Source organism: Sinocyclocheilus anshuiensis, unplaced genomic scaffold (genome assembly GCF_001515605.1).
Source record: "Sinocyclocheilus anshuiensis isolate Anshui unplaced genomic scaffold, SAMN03320099.WGS_v1.1 scaffold1079, whole genome shotgun sequence".
NCBI classification, from domain to species: domain Eukaryota; kingdom Metazoa; phylum Chordata; class Actinopteri; order Cypriniformes; family Cyprinidae; genus Sinocyclocheilus; species Sinocyclocheilus anshuiensis.
In genome coordinates this window covers 463,204-480,624 of record NW_015548207.1, presented here as the reverse complement: position 1 = coordinate 480,624, position 17,421 = coordinate 463,204, and the positions used below count along the sequence as shown (strand labels likewise).

The 17,421-nt window shown below is 35.9% G+C and overlaps 2 long non-coding RNA genes across 2 annotated transcripts in view; both read right to left on the bottom strand.

The window, feature by feature from the left end:
- The window catches only part of LOC107653558 (uncharacterized), a 27,339-nt gene extending 13,735 nt beyond the window's left edge, over positions 1-13,604 (bottom strand). The window contains exon 1 of the long non-coding RNA XR_001630234.1: positions 13,536-13,604. This is a non-coding gene — a long non-coding RNA (uncharacterized LOC107653558). The remainder of the gene's footprint in view (positions 1-13,535) is intronic.
- On the bottom strand, positions 8,080-9,172 carry LOC107653557 (uncharacterized). The gene is made up of 3 exons (XR_001630233.1): positions 9,144-9,172; positions 8,761-8,853; positions 8,080-8,139 (listed from the first exon to the last, which is right to left on the bottom strand). It is a non-coding gene; the product is annotated as an uncharacterized LOC107653557 (long non-coding RNA).
- Positions 13,605-17,421: the final 3,817 nt, after the last annotated feature.

Genomic DNA, 17,421 nt, shown 5'->3' with positions numbered 1-17,421 from the left:
CCTCGCAGAAGAAACCCAGGAAATCCCTATAGCGGTTGCTGAATTAACAGAAGATTTAACTGCTTTCATTAATTCAACGTGACTAATAAACACACGACAACGACAATATATGGTTTATCCGAGTTCATCTTATTATAATTGTTATTATAATAAAGTATATAATAATGCAATGCTGATCGACATAGCCTTCATCACTGCTTAGAATACTATGAAATATTTTGCGTGCCTTATTCTGTGTAAGAAGCCACATCACCTCACAGAAGGATTTATTTCAAACACTCGACTGACGTTATGAAGTGAGTTTGGAGTAAAAACATGTTATTAAATGTGGTATTTTCACGTGCTTTCAGGTGGAGCAGCATTTACTACACAGAGCCGTAGTTCACTGACAAGCTACGCAAACAGCTTTCATAATCGCAGAACGATTTCTTCGATTTCATAATCTCACGATTAATTTGTCTGCGATTATGAACGCGATTGTGCGTAGCTTGTCAGTGATCTACGGCTCTGTGTAGTAAACGCTGCTCCATCTGAAAGCATGTGCTGGAGATTTACTACTAATCACAGAACCTGCTTTACTGACAAGATGCGCATGACAATCGCATTCGATTAATTGTTCAGCCCTATGGTAAATGATGAAAATATGCGGACAAGATGCGCATGACAATCGCATTCGATTAATTGTGCAGCCCTATGGTAAATGATGAAAATATGCATCTGTTACTTGATTCTAGCTATGAGTTTTACATTACTATGAACTTGTTAGCACTGGCATTACCCAAAGTTAGCACAACCAGGATATTTGTCTGGTTTACTAGTAGAGATTTGCGTTTACGTGTGTGCATGAAGATAATCCTCATCGTGCAATGTTTTTATTTGCGCAAGTGAAGCAGAAAACATCCCGTAAGTAATCTAGAGCGACTATCACAATGCAAATATTCGCTTCACTTATGGTATGCATAAGAACGACCCCTAGTTCAGAAGAATGATTCGTCACTATTATTTGGTAGAATCTGCTCATCTAAACATTATCACAGTGAATTTGCTTGGGTTTTGACACTTTTACTTCAAAACAACACTTATGATGAAACACAGCTAACAAATTTTTAGTATCTCAGGGTGTAATAAGTCTGTACACCCAAAAAAAGGAAGTCACAGACACAAAGTGTTTTTAAACGTTTTTCTTTTGGATTATGAAACACTAAAGCTGACTAATACTTTCCATAGAAACAAAGACAGACGTTGTTTATCGGTAAGATGTTTCCAATTTGTTGTCATGGCCTCTGGACTCTGACTGTGCTTCTTTTTAAACTGATAAACAGATTAAAATAGTGTCCGTCGGCACCTTAACGACGGTTTCATCACATCTGTGTCTCTAGGGAAACGAGGAATAGATTGGAGAACATGTGTCTGCAGAAACTCTAAAAACACGAACATTAAAGCCGTTTCCTGAGCGTTCTCCTCAGGCGGAGTGAAGCTGTGTTATGATGGAGGACCAGCTGCATTGCTTCATCAGTCTGTCCTGCACTGGACTGGAGAAGCACATCTGTCCAGAGTCTCGGACGTTAGACCATCACACTGCAGCAGCTTCTGGCCAAGAACTGCCCACTTAAGTCATCATGTGACATACAGAACATCCAAACCACAGCTGTGGCTGTCAAACAAAACTGTTTACAGCCTTTCAAACTATTAGTTCCTCCTCTGTGTTGCTATGTGGTCGCTAAGGTGATGAGAGTGGTTTTTAGCATGTTGCTATGAGGTTGTTAGGGTGAACTGGGTGGCTCTAGCATGTTGCTATGCGGTTACTATTGTCATCTGAGTGGTGTAGCATGTTGCTATGTGGTTGCTGAGTATTTCTAAGTAGCTTTGACGTGTGACATGTTGCTATGTGGCTGTTAAGCTTTTCGGAGTGGTTTTAGTGTGTTGCTATGCGGTTGTTAAGCTTTTCAGAGTGGTTTTATTGTGTTGCTATGCGGTGGTTAAGCTTTTCGGAGTGGTTTTATTGTGTTGCTATGTGGTTGTTAAGCTTTTCTGAGTGGTTTTAGTGTGTTGCTATGCGGTTGTTAAGGTTTTTGGAGTGTTTTTGTGTGTCGCTACGCAGTTGTTAAGATTTCTGGAGTGGTTTTAGTGCATTGCTATGTGGTTATTAAGGTTTCTGAAGTGATTTTAGTGTGTTGCTATGCAGTTGTCAAGGTTTTCTGAGTGGTTTTTAGTGTCACTATGTGGTGGTTAAGGTTTTTGGAGTGGTTTTAGTGTGTCGCTATGTGGTTGTTAAGGTTTTCTGAGTGGTTTTATTGTGTTGCTATGCAGTGGTTAAGGTTTTCGGAGTGGTTTTGGTGTGTTGCTATGTGGTTGTTAAGGTTTTGGAGTGGTTTCAGTGTGTCGCTGTGCAGTTGCTAAAGTTTTCGGAGTGGTTTTAACGTGTTACTATGAGTGGTTGCTATGCAGTTAGTATTGCCAGACTGGCTGTTCTGAAGACTTGGTTTGGATATCATCCCACCTACAACCTCTAACATCCAACCTCTATACAGTCTCTGGTTTAAGACCAGTAAGTTTTAGAAGAACAGGAGGAGCAATTTCTTCCAGCCCAGATCCAACTCTGGCACCAGAATTGGCACCCCAGCGATGGAAAAAGTCTGCATTTGATATGAGAAGACAAATTCAAGCCTGTTCCCCAAGGTTATCAGAGGTACAGAACATTTAAGATGGTAGGATTTAAAATACCCCACAGCTTAAATCCCTCAGTTTTCTCCTAATTCCCTCCTTTAATGGCAAGCTAATAGCTCAGCAGTGAACAAACAGAGAGAAAATGAAACACAGGGAGTTATTCTGCTGAGCCGACCACAGAGAATGTGTCCATATCAGGGTGGAACTCAACATCCGCAGAAATGAGGTCAACCAACCCTCTTGCTTATTTCTAATTTCTCCACAATTGCCAAACATCTTGCAGAGGCTCCCCGACCAACCGTTCCCAACTACATCTGGACCACAATGAGCCAGAATTTGCTCCTAATCCATCCAGTTTTCCTTGGCTCCGAGGATTTGCCACAATACTGCCAAAAACCATAAAACAAATAGTAGGTTAAACCCCAAAATCTCCTATTGCAGACATGAAAATCCAAAAACACAGCATTTGCCCTGTCTAACAGAAAGAGAGGGAGATGTCTCAGATTTGCACAGATTTAGACGCAATCATGTCAGAGACGCTATCAGATTATTGATTAGCGGCTGGCAGGAGCTGATAACACCCTGTGACGGCTCGGATTTGAGCCCACATGGCATCCTGGATCACTCCTGCCTGATAATATGGGATTCACCAGTCGGAGTCCGAACGCTCCCAGAGAGTTGCTGTCATTGTTGGCATAAGGGGATATTGCAAACATGTCATGGACAAATCTGATATCTCTTTGTGAGTCCGAACACTCCCAGAGAGTTGCTGTCATTGTTGGCATAAGGGGATATTGCAAGCATGTCACTGGACAAATCTGATATCTCTTTGTTTATTTCAGGTGCACTCATTAAAATACCCCGACCGGATCCCTCCCACCCCAGATCACTCAGCTCTTCTCCTCTGTTCCTCCATCTCTCCGTCCCTGAGGGCATAATAATCTTTCCAATCTCAGAACACATTAGCATCACAATTAAAACCATATTTAACCCTTTAACACGCAACATATTCTGCTGTCTGGAGGGAAGGGCTCACAGCTGAGAAAGATGCAGATGATTCAGATCCATATTTGCAAAAACAAGAGGTTAAACAAGATGATTGTGTTTGTTAATTAGAAGACGTTAAACATGATGATTATATTTGTTAATGAGAGGTATTGGGCACTTTCTGTGCATAGGGTACAAAGTAGTGTCAAGTTATTTTCTTTAAAGCAATAAAATGATTATAGAATTTTAAATATAATCGCTAAAAAATCATTATTTATACTTAAATTTTTTTAAATAATCAATTAAAACACACACACAGACACATATATTTAAATAACATTGTTTATACAATTACAATACAATAATTACAATAGGTATTCTAAAAAATATATTGAAATTTAAAAAATATATTTATTATTTTTTATATTTACATTTTTAACTTTTTAAAATAAACATAAAATAATAAAAACAATTTATAGAACTATTTTTTAAAGAATTTAAATATTAAAAATTATTTCAAATAAATGATAAAGAATTAAGATATTTAGTATTACCTCCTGAGGTAAACAAACAAAAAAAAAGATAAATTATTTTTTTAAATATATTTTTTGCTTTTTAAAATAATTATTTAAAATTAGATATATAAAATAAAGAAATATAAAAAATTATAACTGAAATAATTATTGTAAATAAATGATAAAAAATTTAATATTTAGTATATTTAGTATATAGGTAAACAACGAACATTTCTCAAAAATAAAGGTGAAAATAAATATTAAGCACTATTAAATATACACACACACACACACACACAAAACCCTGAAATATTAAAAATGATTTAAAATGATTTAAAAATATAAAGATGTAAGATTAAGAACTTCCTGAGGTAAACAACCAACATACAGTGAAAAATGTAATCTCATATTTTTTTATTCTGTTATAAGCCCTATTTTGTGCCCTATTTGTGGCCATAATCGCTTTCTTTCTGTCAAACTCTACCGTACCAAACCATGATGGCAGCCATTCATAAAAAGAATAAACTTATCTGAAAGGGTTTTTCTTCAGAGAACAGAGGCTGATCATGGCTATGTTTGGCAGAGAGAGTGAAAAAGACCCCATTCCCATGTCTTTAATACTGTTTAGCTAATAAAATCAGTCCTGGGTTAATTAAATCTGTCCTGGGTTAATGAAATCACTGCTCATGTTCCATTAGTGTTCCAGACTCCACCCACTCAGAGAATTCTCTGCTTTATGATTGGTCACACCCTGTGTTGACGTGCTCCAATGCACCCACCGCCCATGATAGCAGTACTGGACAGGGTTAGAAATATAAAATCTCATTCAATTCAAACATGGTGCATCAAGACAATACAACCATGGTTTGCAGTCAATAATGAGACACAAAAGAACCAATGAAGTATGACATCAATAAAGTCAAACCTGGTGTGGTGCGTCAAAACAAGCAAGAATGACATTAGATAGCAACAACTGAGGTTAAAAACATAATAAAAGCATGTCATTAAAAAAAATTAAAAAAATTAAAAAATACAATCTGATGGGTAAATGTGTCATTTCACCAGAAAGTAATCAAAAATAAAACAAGTTTAAGAGTTTTAAAACACTATTAAGATTTTTTGAATTGTGACATTGTTTTAATTGCAAATAGTATTAAAATAATTAATTTACTTTTTTTGTTGCAAAATTCACATTATTTTAGTTTTTTTATTTAATTTATCAAAATAAAATGTACTACATACATTAAAAGCAGTAAAACAAATACTACGAGGATGTATATACTGTATAATTTCATATATATTTTTTTATAGTTTTTTGTATAATAACATTATTGTAATGAGATTTCAGACATATTATTGTTAACTAAACAAAAAATACATTTTGTTAAATGAAATAAGAAAGAGAAAGATATACACCACAAAAGTTGACTGATTTTCCATTGCATTTTTTTTTCTTTTGAACATCTGCACACATTTACAATACTTCAGCGCAAATTCCTGTATCTTGTTCACCCATACTTTAATTGAAGCAATTTAGCACTTCAAAATGGCCTTAGGATCACAAATTGCGCCCTACAAAAAAAATTCTTGTTGAAAGAATTTGTTCTTTCGTTGTTCTCTGATTTGCATAATTCCTTTAGTACTAAGTGAAAGTGACGTGGCATGTGGCCAAGTATGGTGACCCATACTTGGAATTAGTGCTCTGCATTTAACCCATCCAAAGTGCACACACACAGCAGTGAACACACCCGGAGCAGTGGGCAGCCATTTATGCTGCGGCACCCGGGGAGCAGTTGGGGGTTCGGTGCCTTGCTCAAGGGCACCTCAGTCGTGGTATTGAAGGTGGGAGAGAGCGCTGTACATTCACTCCCCCCACCTACAATCCCTGCCGGTACGAGACTCGAACCCGCAACCTTTGGGTTACAAGTCCGACTCTCTAACAATTAGGCCACGACTTCCCCTACTACACAAAGCATGTGCAAATAAACAATATCATCAGTTCGTTCTTCGCAAATTCCTCCCCAAATCTTGAAAGTTGGAATGTTTGTCTTGGATTATTCCCATCCGCAGACATTTCCCTTGTAAGCCTGATCTTTTAATAACAATAAACATTATTAAATATTCATGACCGTCTGTTTTGTTTCCCGCACAGCACCAGAAACAAACGTCTCTCTCTCGCCCACAGAGTCTGATCTTCATCTGTGGTTAACACATGGCATAATTACACCATTCCGTGCTTAATGAATGGATTAAATGTGAAAGCACTCTTCGGATACACAGGGGCTCCTTTTCTGTGCCCTACATGGTCACATGAGCACACCCAAACAGCTCTTCACACTGACAGCGTTTTCTAAAGAGTCCATTATTGGACTGGACCTATTCATTAGTGGGGAAGAGACGGGCTCGTCTGCAGCAGGCAGACAGGTGGGCCGACAGACAGGCACAGTATAGGTGAATATGGTGAATATTGCTGGAGACAGCTGGCTGATGGACTGATAATGACCCGAGTGAGTCTCTGTCAAGCTTTTTCTCTGTCGCTGCATTTTGGTCCATCACTCCTCGCTGGGGTGCGGGCAAAACATGTGTCATTTCACCAGAAAGTCTCTATTAATAATAAGAAATTATATTTGTAAAAAGACCGTTTTAAGATCACTAAGATTTTTGGCATTGCAACACTATTTTCATGGAAATTAAGCATATTTCCCCCCAAATTATCATTCTCATATGAGAATTATATTCTTTACAATATGGTAATATGAATTCAGTGTTGTTATTTTTAACTAAAACTATCAAAAATGTATTCCATTTAACATTTTCGTTAAATTTGAATAAAGCTGAAATAAAATTGAAGTCGAATTATTAAAAATACTAAAACTGAAATAAAGTTGAAGCTAAATATAAATGTTTGTCAATAAATTAATACAAATGAAAAAATGACTTGAACTTAAACTAACATTAAAAAGAAAACTTAAAATTTACAAATAAAATCTCATTCAAAATATTAATAAATATTCCAAAAAAGTATTTAAACAATACTACAATAACTGAAGAGACGAAATATGCCTAATTCTTACAAAACAATATCACAATGCCAAAATATCTTAATGGACCTAAAAATGGTTTTCATTTTCTTTAAGCAAAATATAATTATTTTTGTCTTATGTTTTTGGCATGAAATATGACCCCAGACATGTTCTTGACAGGCTTTGTGATATTCGCTCCAGGAATTCTGTTTCTCGGACAATCTCTCTCTCTACACGATCCCACTATGATAAGAGACTCCTCGCTAATAGAGTCATTAGTGAAAAGCGAATGGTATTATCACACACACATGCTATTTATTCCAACATACGACCTCAGAAATTAATTTGTTTTGAAGGGTAAAGAAAATCTCTCAGATAATTACAGACGGTCACATCAGCAAATATCAAGCAAGACACAAACATAAACGGTTCGATCCCCCAAAGGCTTAATATTCAGTCATTGCAAAATTAGCATGACCTTTAAGCACCACACACGTTTATCTCGTTATCTATGACTATCTAACTAGTAGGGGTTGCACCGACTAATCGACTAGTCGAGGGCGCAACAGGATAAGAAATCTTTGAAGGACTTCCACATTTACACTCCGTTTCCAAACAGTTAAAATGACAAATAAATGCACACTCTGAAAGCGCTCCACAAGACATGTGTGATTATATTAATGCATGCTCGAAATTTAACGGGAGAATGCACGTTTTAAACAGCTTATTGTACAGGTAAGTTAATCGCCGTTCTAATCTAATGCGCTGCTGCACTGTAACACACACATTAAAGACAATAAGCTTGTACATCACGCGCAGATCGCGCGAACACAGAATCATTCAGCACGGAAATGTAGTCAACACTGTTCTGTGATTTCTCAATAAAATTCTTGCTCAACAAGGAGGATTCCAAGGTCAAGGTGGCGGAATGACTGATCATCAGAGTCCTACCAACAGAGCACATCAATGACATTTCTCATTAAGTAACCATCAATAATGTTAAACAAATAGCCTTGTAATGACAGACACATGAGAGAATGTGTGAATTGGTTATGAATGCTTTAGTAACACTGCATCAAAAGGGTTAGTTCATCCAAAAATGAACATTTTGCCATTTACTTATTTACCCTCATGTCATTCCAAAACCATAAGACTTGTCTATTTTATAAAAAGAAATGAAGATATTTATATATATATATTAAAAAAAAAATACTAAGTTATCTTTCCCTCCATTCAAAGTCACATAAAGCCCATTTATCTTTTCAAAAGACTTGAAAAGATAAATGAACCTTTAAATTGAGGTTATATGGACTTTTAAAATAGGGACAGAAAGTCGCAGGTTTCATTAAAAATACCTTAAATTGTGTTCTGAAGATAAACAAGTCTTATGGGTTTTGACTGACATGATGACAATGTTAGAGAGAGGTTGGAAAGAGCTTTTGCTACTCTAAGTTCCAATGGTTTAAGCAATGTGTAAACGTTTTATCAAATACAAGGACTATCTATTAATAAAATGATTATGTTTTCATGGTCCTTTAAGATAACCTTTGAGAAAATAAGTTACTTACAAAGCATGCTTTGAAGAAATCTGTGGGGTTGTCACCAAGGAGAATCGGGAGCCCTCTGAGCACCAGTGACCTAATATCAGTTGGCTTTTGAGTCTGTTGGGTAGTAAAAAAACAAAACAAAAGGTAAATAGCTAGAATAACAGGAAATGATCTAGAAGAGAGCAGAACCAACAAAGCACAATTTTGTTGGACAATTGTATTAGACAACCAATATAGTATCACTTATTGTGACGTTTTAAAAAAAAAAACTATAAAAAAAAACACAATGCAACAATCTTGATGTAGGCAAGGAAATGGAACAGTTCTGCTGTAACATCCATGTTTTAACCTATAATGTTTTAATAGGTAACCCCGTTTGTTACATGTAAATTCACAAAACTTACATTTCCACTGCATCTTCACAAGAACCTGTTGAAACAGTTTACTGTGCTACTTTATCTGTATCTGATTTAGAATGAGCAGAAATCTGTGAGAAATATAACGACCCAAAGACAAAAGAACTGATAAAAATGAGCTGTTATAGGAGCGCTGTGTCACATGCCATAGCTGTGCACAAGGTGTTTATCACAGCTCCAGACTTTTGTTCATTAATGACGTCATCAGCGACTAGTCGACTTCAACTCGACTTTCATCACATAAAAGTCGTCTTTAAAAAATCAGAAGTCGTTAAACTCCTACTAACTAGTTAACTTATCTATCCAGTGTATCTAAATGAGAACTTGACACTTTTAAATTAACATTACTTTTATGCGTTTAACATGTAAATTTGTTTTTTATTTCAGTTCATGCTTTCCTTAAGAATAAAAACCAGTGACACTGGCGATGCTATCGCTATGCTCTACTTTTCAAACAGGAACACTATATTATTAAATGAAATGAAATTAATTGAAATAATATTTATTAATTATAATATTAAGAATTAATTAATTAAAATAATGACTAAAAATACCTCAAACATTATGCTTAATAAAAAAAGTGATTTTTTTTAAATAAAAACAAATGAAGCTGGTGTTGCTAGAACTATGCTCTTATTTTCAAGCTACAGAAACAATGTATTATTAAATGAATTAAAACAATATTTATTAATTAAAAATGTAAATAATTGTGACTACAAACTACCTCAAAATGTATTGTTAATAAACATTTGCAAATTGTTCGAATAAAAGCTCTACTAAGCTCTACTTTTTAAGCTACAGGAACACTGTATATTATTAAATTAATTAAAATAATATTATTAATTAAATAATAATATTTATTATTATTATTATTATTATTAATGACTACAAACTAAATCAAACTTTATCCTAAAAAACATTTTTAATTATTTAAAATAAAAATTACTTCATTTATTTTACTTTTGAGAAATTATAAGAAATTACATTTGAAAAAGATAATTTTAAGACAGTTCAAATTTGTTTGCATTGTGGTATTATTTTAGTGGAAATTTTGCATATTTTCCACAAAAAATCTCATTACTGAAGGTTTTATTTTTGAGTTGGTATTTGCTAAATTACCATTATTTTCAAATTGAATATATTATATAAATTAATAATATAATATATTCAATTAGATGCATACTTTTTGTATGAAACAAATGAACTTTTTATGAATAAAGTATGAATAAATTAGTTTCTTTGTTAAAAATAGGCCAATCACATAACACAGAAACTACCTAAAAAAAAAGTTTTTTTTGGTACAAAATGGTGAACATTTAACGCAAACCTCATGAATAATCATATACAGTCACATCAGCAAACAGAAAGATGAGTTTTTACACAAACTCACACTTTACCAAATTAGCAAGACCTTTAAGATGGAAACCACACACACGTCACGTGTCACACATACAAATATTCATAAATATAAATTGTGCTTTCTCAATGCACATTCGAAGTATAATTAATAGACTGACTCCTTATTAAAATGACAAAATGAACAATCAAATGGAAATGAAATGATGCGTGAAGGAGTTTGAATGGTTTGAGTCACAATGCTAATGCTCACACTAGCGGGACAGGTGTGTATCAACCTCATATGTGAACATCTCTCATACACAGAGGCCAAAGTGCAGAGCAGATGGCAGAGATGAAGAGTGAGAGTGAATGTGTGTGTGTGGCCAGAGCAAAAGGCAGAGACTATAGCATATGGTCAACTGACTGCCCGCTGTTAGAACATTTACCATTGTGTGTGAGCTAATGATGGTGTCCTTCATCCTCTGTAATCTACAGTGTGTGTTTACCAGCGTGAAATAGTGTTGTCTTCAGTCAGGCATACATAAACAAGCAATGAGTCACGTAAGGGATCATGTAGTCAGCCGATTAGTCATTAACTCAAAATAAATCCCAATGTGAGGTGGAGAGGCGTCGCATGATTTTGAAGTAGAGTTAGTAGCTGAGAACCAGTTCTTATTCAGAACGGTTCCTTCTGTTAATTCTCGCACTTGCTTTCTTCCACTGATGCGAACAAAACACCATATTAAAAAGAGCCTATTCTCATAAAGTTTTGATGGAAAATATAAATCTCCACCAGTCTAATCACAAAACTAGTGATTTTTATTATCCGGTTCTTCTTAGGCAATCAAAAACATACTGCACGACCGGTAGTTTTATTCCGGAATGAATGATTCTTATGATCCTGCTGTTTTAAGTGATTAAAAAACACACAGTGCAACTAGTGCAGTCCGATTCCTGAAATAATAATTCTGATACGGTTCTTTTTATGGAATCAAAAACATACAGTGCAACCACTGCAGTCCAATTGCCAATCTAATGACTCTTGAGATGGTTCTTTTCGGTGAGTCAAAAACATTTAGCTCAACTATGCAGTCTGATTAAAGGCACAATATGTAAGATTTTAGTTTTTGTTCAGTATCCATTTTAAAAACTATCGGTTAATTAATCGGTATCGGCCAGTGTGGTCCAACCTAGCTATCGGTATCGGCAAAATCCACTATCGGTCGACCTCTAGTCATAACCCCTCGATTTCTGGTTTTGTAGAAAACATGGAAACACCAAAGACGCTTTAATATGCTGTGCATTTTAATAGACCGGTGACGACCGCACAGAGTAGCATTATAACAGAACTTTCAAATGTATCTAGTATGATAAAACAGCGCTGCTTTACCCCACATACGCACGACCGGAAGGAGCGGAAGTGGTCGACTGTGGCATAATAAAAGCTGTGTGTCACGCTCGTTCAGCGGCCTCGTTTCGCTTCAACGGCTTTCAGCCTCACCCTGCTTCATTCTACTACATTAATAAATCATTAGCTCATCCATGAACATGATTTCTGCCCGAGTCCCGTCGGATTGCATCGGCTGTGGGGATGAAGACGACAACTCCCATGATTCCACACTCAGTCATGGCGTCATCAAACTACGCCTTTGTCTCTTTGTTATTTTGAATATGCGAAAATTACATATTGTGCCTTTAATAAACGAATGACTCCTATGATTTGGTTCTTTTAGGCAATCAAAAAGATACAGCGCGACAATGGAAGTCCAATTCTTGAACTGAAGACTCTTATGAGCCGGTTCTTTTTAGTGAATCAAAACATACAGCGTGAAGTGAAGTTCGGTTCCCAAATGAATGACTGTTATGATCCAGTTCCTGAATCTAAAACATACAGCACGACCAATAGTTTGATTCCCGAACGAATGACTCTTTTGAGACAGTTCTTTATAGTGAATCAAAAACATAGGAAACAGCACAACTAGTGCTGAACGATCCTGAACGAATGATTAGGCTACTTATCCGGTTCTTGAATCAAAAACATACAGCGTGACCAGTGTAGTCAGATTCCCAAACTTATGATAATAAAACTTTTTTTTTTTTTAGGGAATCAAAAGAGCAACCACTGTAGTTCTGATCCCGAACAAACGTTTCTTATGAGCTTATTCTTTAAAAAAAAAAAAATACATACAGCATTACCACTGTAGTTCGATTCCCGCACAAATGACTCTATGAGCTGGTCCTTTTTAGTGAATCAAACCAGTTTTTTACGATTGCCATCCCTACTCTGAAGAGGTTTGTGTGCGATAATGACCATTACTTACTGTACATTATCACTACTTAACAAAAATATAATAAAAGCACACAAAATGTTGCTTTTATTCGAAACAGTTGTTTATTATGTGAGAAGAACGAGCTCGGAGCAATATGAGAGATATGAGCTTGGAAGCCTGTAATAACAGTTAAATATAGAGTATAGCGTCATTTTATTCAAATATCTGACGCAGAATGTTTCGCTTGACCAATCAGAATCAAGTATTCCAGAAAGCAACGCTATACGTTTAAAAAAAAAAAATATATATATGTGTGTGTGTGTGTGTGTGTGTGTGTGTGTGTGTGTGTACAGGTAGCTGTTCTGCTGCGTTCTGCCTTTGTGTTCGGAGGTTTTGATCACACAAATCTACACACATACACACACAGTGGCTATTGTCTGTTTCCTTTCCTCTGTCTGTATTCTGCAGCTGTGCATGACTGATTTTCTCAGCCTCAGGATTTACAGAACAAAGCTTTGCAGACAGCACCTATTGATTCTGTATCTTGTGTGTGTGTGTGTGTGTGCGTGTGGGTTACAGGAACACGGATTGGGAAGTGACATTTCTATCACTTGCGAGACACTTCCTTGGGAAGAAACTAGTTTCAAAACCTAGTGAGCTGCCTTGCTGTCTTTTCCCTAGCAGCACCCTAACTGAAATATAACTCTTAAATTACTGTTTTGATAGTATACAAATATGCGTCATACAAATAGCACGTGAATCGGACTCTTACCTGATTTCAATACAGTTTGAATGCGATGCTGTCATAGAATCTGATTTTAAAAAAATCCTTTCAGAGAAGCTTTCGCGTCTGGAGCGCAATTTATACCACATATTAGTGGTGTTTCGTTTATTTATGAATCTTTTGAGTGAACACATAAAAAATGCGGTCATATTTTGATTGACTATTAAGTGTTTGGCGACTCGACCAATAGCATTCGAGCGCGGGCTTTGAAGGAGCATTTTCATTGGTTAGAGGTGTACGGCCACGCCCCCTTGGCTAGAATAAAAAAAAAAAGACCTGGGGCCAGTTTCATAAACTTAGCCACCATGTTAAGACTGTGTCTTAAGAACTAGTTTGACCAACTAGCAGATGCCAAGAATCAGTCTTACTTTTCCAATACAAATAAGAACAATCAACCTTTTCATAACTGAATGAAAAAAGTTATGACCAGTCTTGAAGAAAAAAAAAAGTAGGTGACTACATTTTTAAGACTAGTCTAAACAGTTTATGCAACCGGCCCCTGTTTGGTTCACTGAGGCTGCCTCTGGAATCTGAATAAAATAATTGCGAGAATTGTGGCAAGCATGTTTCTGGCCTAGGAACAACAAAATAGAAAAGGTAATTGCAACTTTTTATCTCACAAATCTGACTTTTTCCTCATAATTCTGTTTATATCTCACAATTCAGACTTTTTTTTCCTCACATCTCTGAGTCTTTATCTTACAATTCAGCATTTTCTCTCGCAATTCTGAGATTCTAGACTCAGAATAAAGTTAGAATCGTTAGATATAAACTTGCAGTTACAAGGTAAAATAAAATCAAAACTGTGACGTTTGTTTCCGCAAAATAATAAAAATAAATATTGAAAAGGTAATTGCGACAATTCTTGTCTTTCTTGACTTCTCGCAATTTCAAGTTTATAACTCACAATTAAAACTTTTCTTCCCAGAATTGTGTTAATATTTCACAATTATAGGCTAATAAATAATAAATATATTATCTCGCAATTCTATTTTTTTCTCAGAATTGTGAATAATTGAATATTATAATTCTTTAATCATGCAATTCTGAAAAAAAGGAATATTCAGAATTGTGAAAAGTGTGAATTGCAAGATAATTGAATTATTGCTATTACCTTTACCAGTGAACAAATCTTTTTAGTGAACAGTTTCAAAAGATTTGAGTCGCTGCAATGAAAATCAGTCATCAGTTTTAGAGTTCAGCAGTTATTGTGGTTTCAGTTTGAAACGATAAATGAATGTTTAGTAATTGGTTATATATATCGATATATGATATGCTCTCCCTGCTCTCTCAGATTTTTAAATATTTTAATACCTGATTTAGTTTTGCGCATTCACTTTGAATGCAACTGTTCTCATTTTGTCTCCAAGTAAATCCACAACAAAACATGATAGAAATAACCAAACGAAACATCTTGCGTCAAAACTCATGTCACAGCAGCTTCTGGAGCTGATGAATTGAGCTATTTCATGGAAGTCCTGCTAGCCTCTTTCCCTCAAGGCATCATGGTTAGGCAGGTCAAGACAGACACCAAAAGCACAATAAAAGTCAATCACCCATGCGGCCCGTTGCTGATCTGCACTTAGGGGCCATTAAGAATGGAATTTCAATTAGTGCCTGTCTTATCAGCGCTGTATGTGCATTTGGGTGTTTGTGTTTCCAGCAGTGGGACATGATTTAATTTCCTCCCTGTCTGACAGGTGTTAAAGCGATGCGTGTGAATTCACACAGCCGTCTCTATAGAAGTTACCGCATATGTGGCTCAGAATAGCTGTACAAACAACTATATTTCAATATGAACCCAATGTGACACTGTATCCTATATGAGACACACACAAGTCACGCGTGACCTTTAACCCCACAAAAGCAATAAAACACGTACAAAGAGGTCCAGGCCTGAATGTATTGATTTTTTTTTTTTGGTGGAATCCCAAAGTGCTAAATGGTTTTGAGTTTCTGGATTCACCCAAGAGTGAAACGCAATTCGTCCGGAGATGTTTCGAGCGCTACGTATTGGTTGACATTTCATTTGTCATGTACAGTAACCTTGGTCGATTAATGCAAAATGTGAGAACGACGGCGGTGACATTTAGGGGTACCTGAGCACACACACCATTAAATCCCGGCAGCCGTTCATTTCAATATGTCGTCAAATATTCAGAGGTGTTAGAAAACAAAACCCCAGACCAGACACAACACATCGACGGTTCTTGTTATCGAATCTCCGTTGTTCGCCGTCTCTGACATTTCCCCTGACTGCAGCCGTGTGTTCACACATTAGAGGGTACGGTCAACCAGAAAACACCCACCAGAGATACACACGATACTATTGTAGCTTAGCTAGCTTATTTGGGCAGGTTGGCTGAAGTTACAAGTCTAAAATTTGAGTAACGGATACAGAACAACAACTTTTTGATGTTAAAAGCGTTTAAAGTCATAATGTATCTAGAACTTGACTGAATTTTCTGAGGAAATTTGAGGTATTCTAAGGTGTTCTTAGTGATTTTAGCATGATTTGTTTTTTTGCATTTGCGAACACCACTAAACTGAACCATGATAATATTGTGGTTTTTCAGACATGCAGACATTTTTTCCAACCCTGCTCCAACCATGTAGTTTTCAAATAAGTCTGAAGAACTTGATTAGTTGGATCAAGTCTAAAGTCAGCAGGGCTCCGGCCCTCCAGGAATTGAGTTTGACACTGTTGTAGATTAATATGATTTTTAAACAAGATGCAATTTTCATTTAAATATAAGTAGAAGTTTATATTATGAAATGTAATTAAAAAAATATGTAGAAATTTAATCTCACAGATTTTAAAGTACCATGTAAAGGTATGAAAAGTACATCTTATATGGTCACTGTTCTTTAATACTGCCTTAGTACTATTTTGTAAGAGATTTTCTGAACAACTGTCTTTGGTTTTGTTCATAGCACCATCTGACAGGCCTGTGTTATCATTCATCATGTTTTGTCTGAATATATTCCATGTTTCTGTGTGTGATATATGAGCTATCATGCTTAAAGGAAACACTATTAATGTGTGTTCCATTCAGACGCTGCTGTAATGAATCACTTTCACTCTGCGTTGTCTCAAAGTAACAACAAAGCACTTTCACAACTCACACAATTAATCAAGGCCACAGTGTGTGTTTGTAATTGTCTGGATTTATCTCTGCCATACCGGTCTGTCAGAAGCGAAAATACCGCCTGATGCTCTTGACAGTAAAAGAGTGTGTGTGTTTAGTCTGCATTCACACAAAGACAAGATGATGGCAAGGAGAAAAGAGTGAAAATTCCAGGCTTGACTGAAGCTTGTCGATGTGGCATGTCTGTACCTGAACCACAGCTTTCATATTCAGTAGAATAGTGTTCACATGAAGACTATTTGATGCCATATTTGTCTCAGGGAAGCCTCATTCAATGTTTTGAATTGCATAAATGTATATAAGCACTCCACTTTGCATCAGTGTGAGTTAATGTATGCAATATAAAAATGAAATAAGCTAAATAATGCCCATATTTTGGCTCAAAATGAGTAAAATGAAGCCAGATAGCTCTGAGCTGTAGGCCTGTGGGGTTTATGAATGGAGGCTCCGGAAAGGGCTGGGTGAAGGTCATCTGAAGGTCATTTCCTTCCGCAGGGGGGAGTGACCCGAAACCGCGTGAATGAATTTGAGGAACATACAGGAAGAGATCCGAAGCCCAAGGCAAAGTCACACATACTCGGAATGTAATAAGGAGAGTCATTAGGAATGAGACAATAAATCTCAACTACATGAAAAAATATCTACCGGCTTTATGAATATCATATCATATTTAAAAAAAATTACATAAAAAAAAACTAATATTAAAATATCAAAAAATATTTATA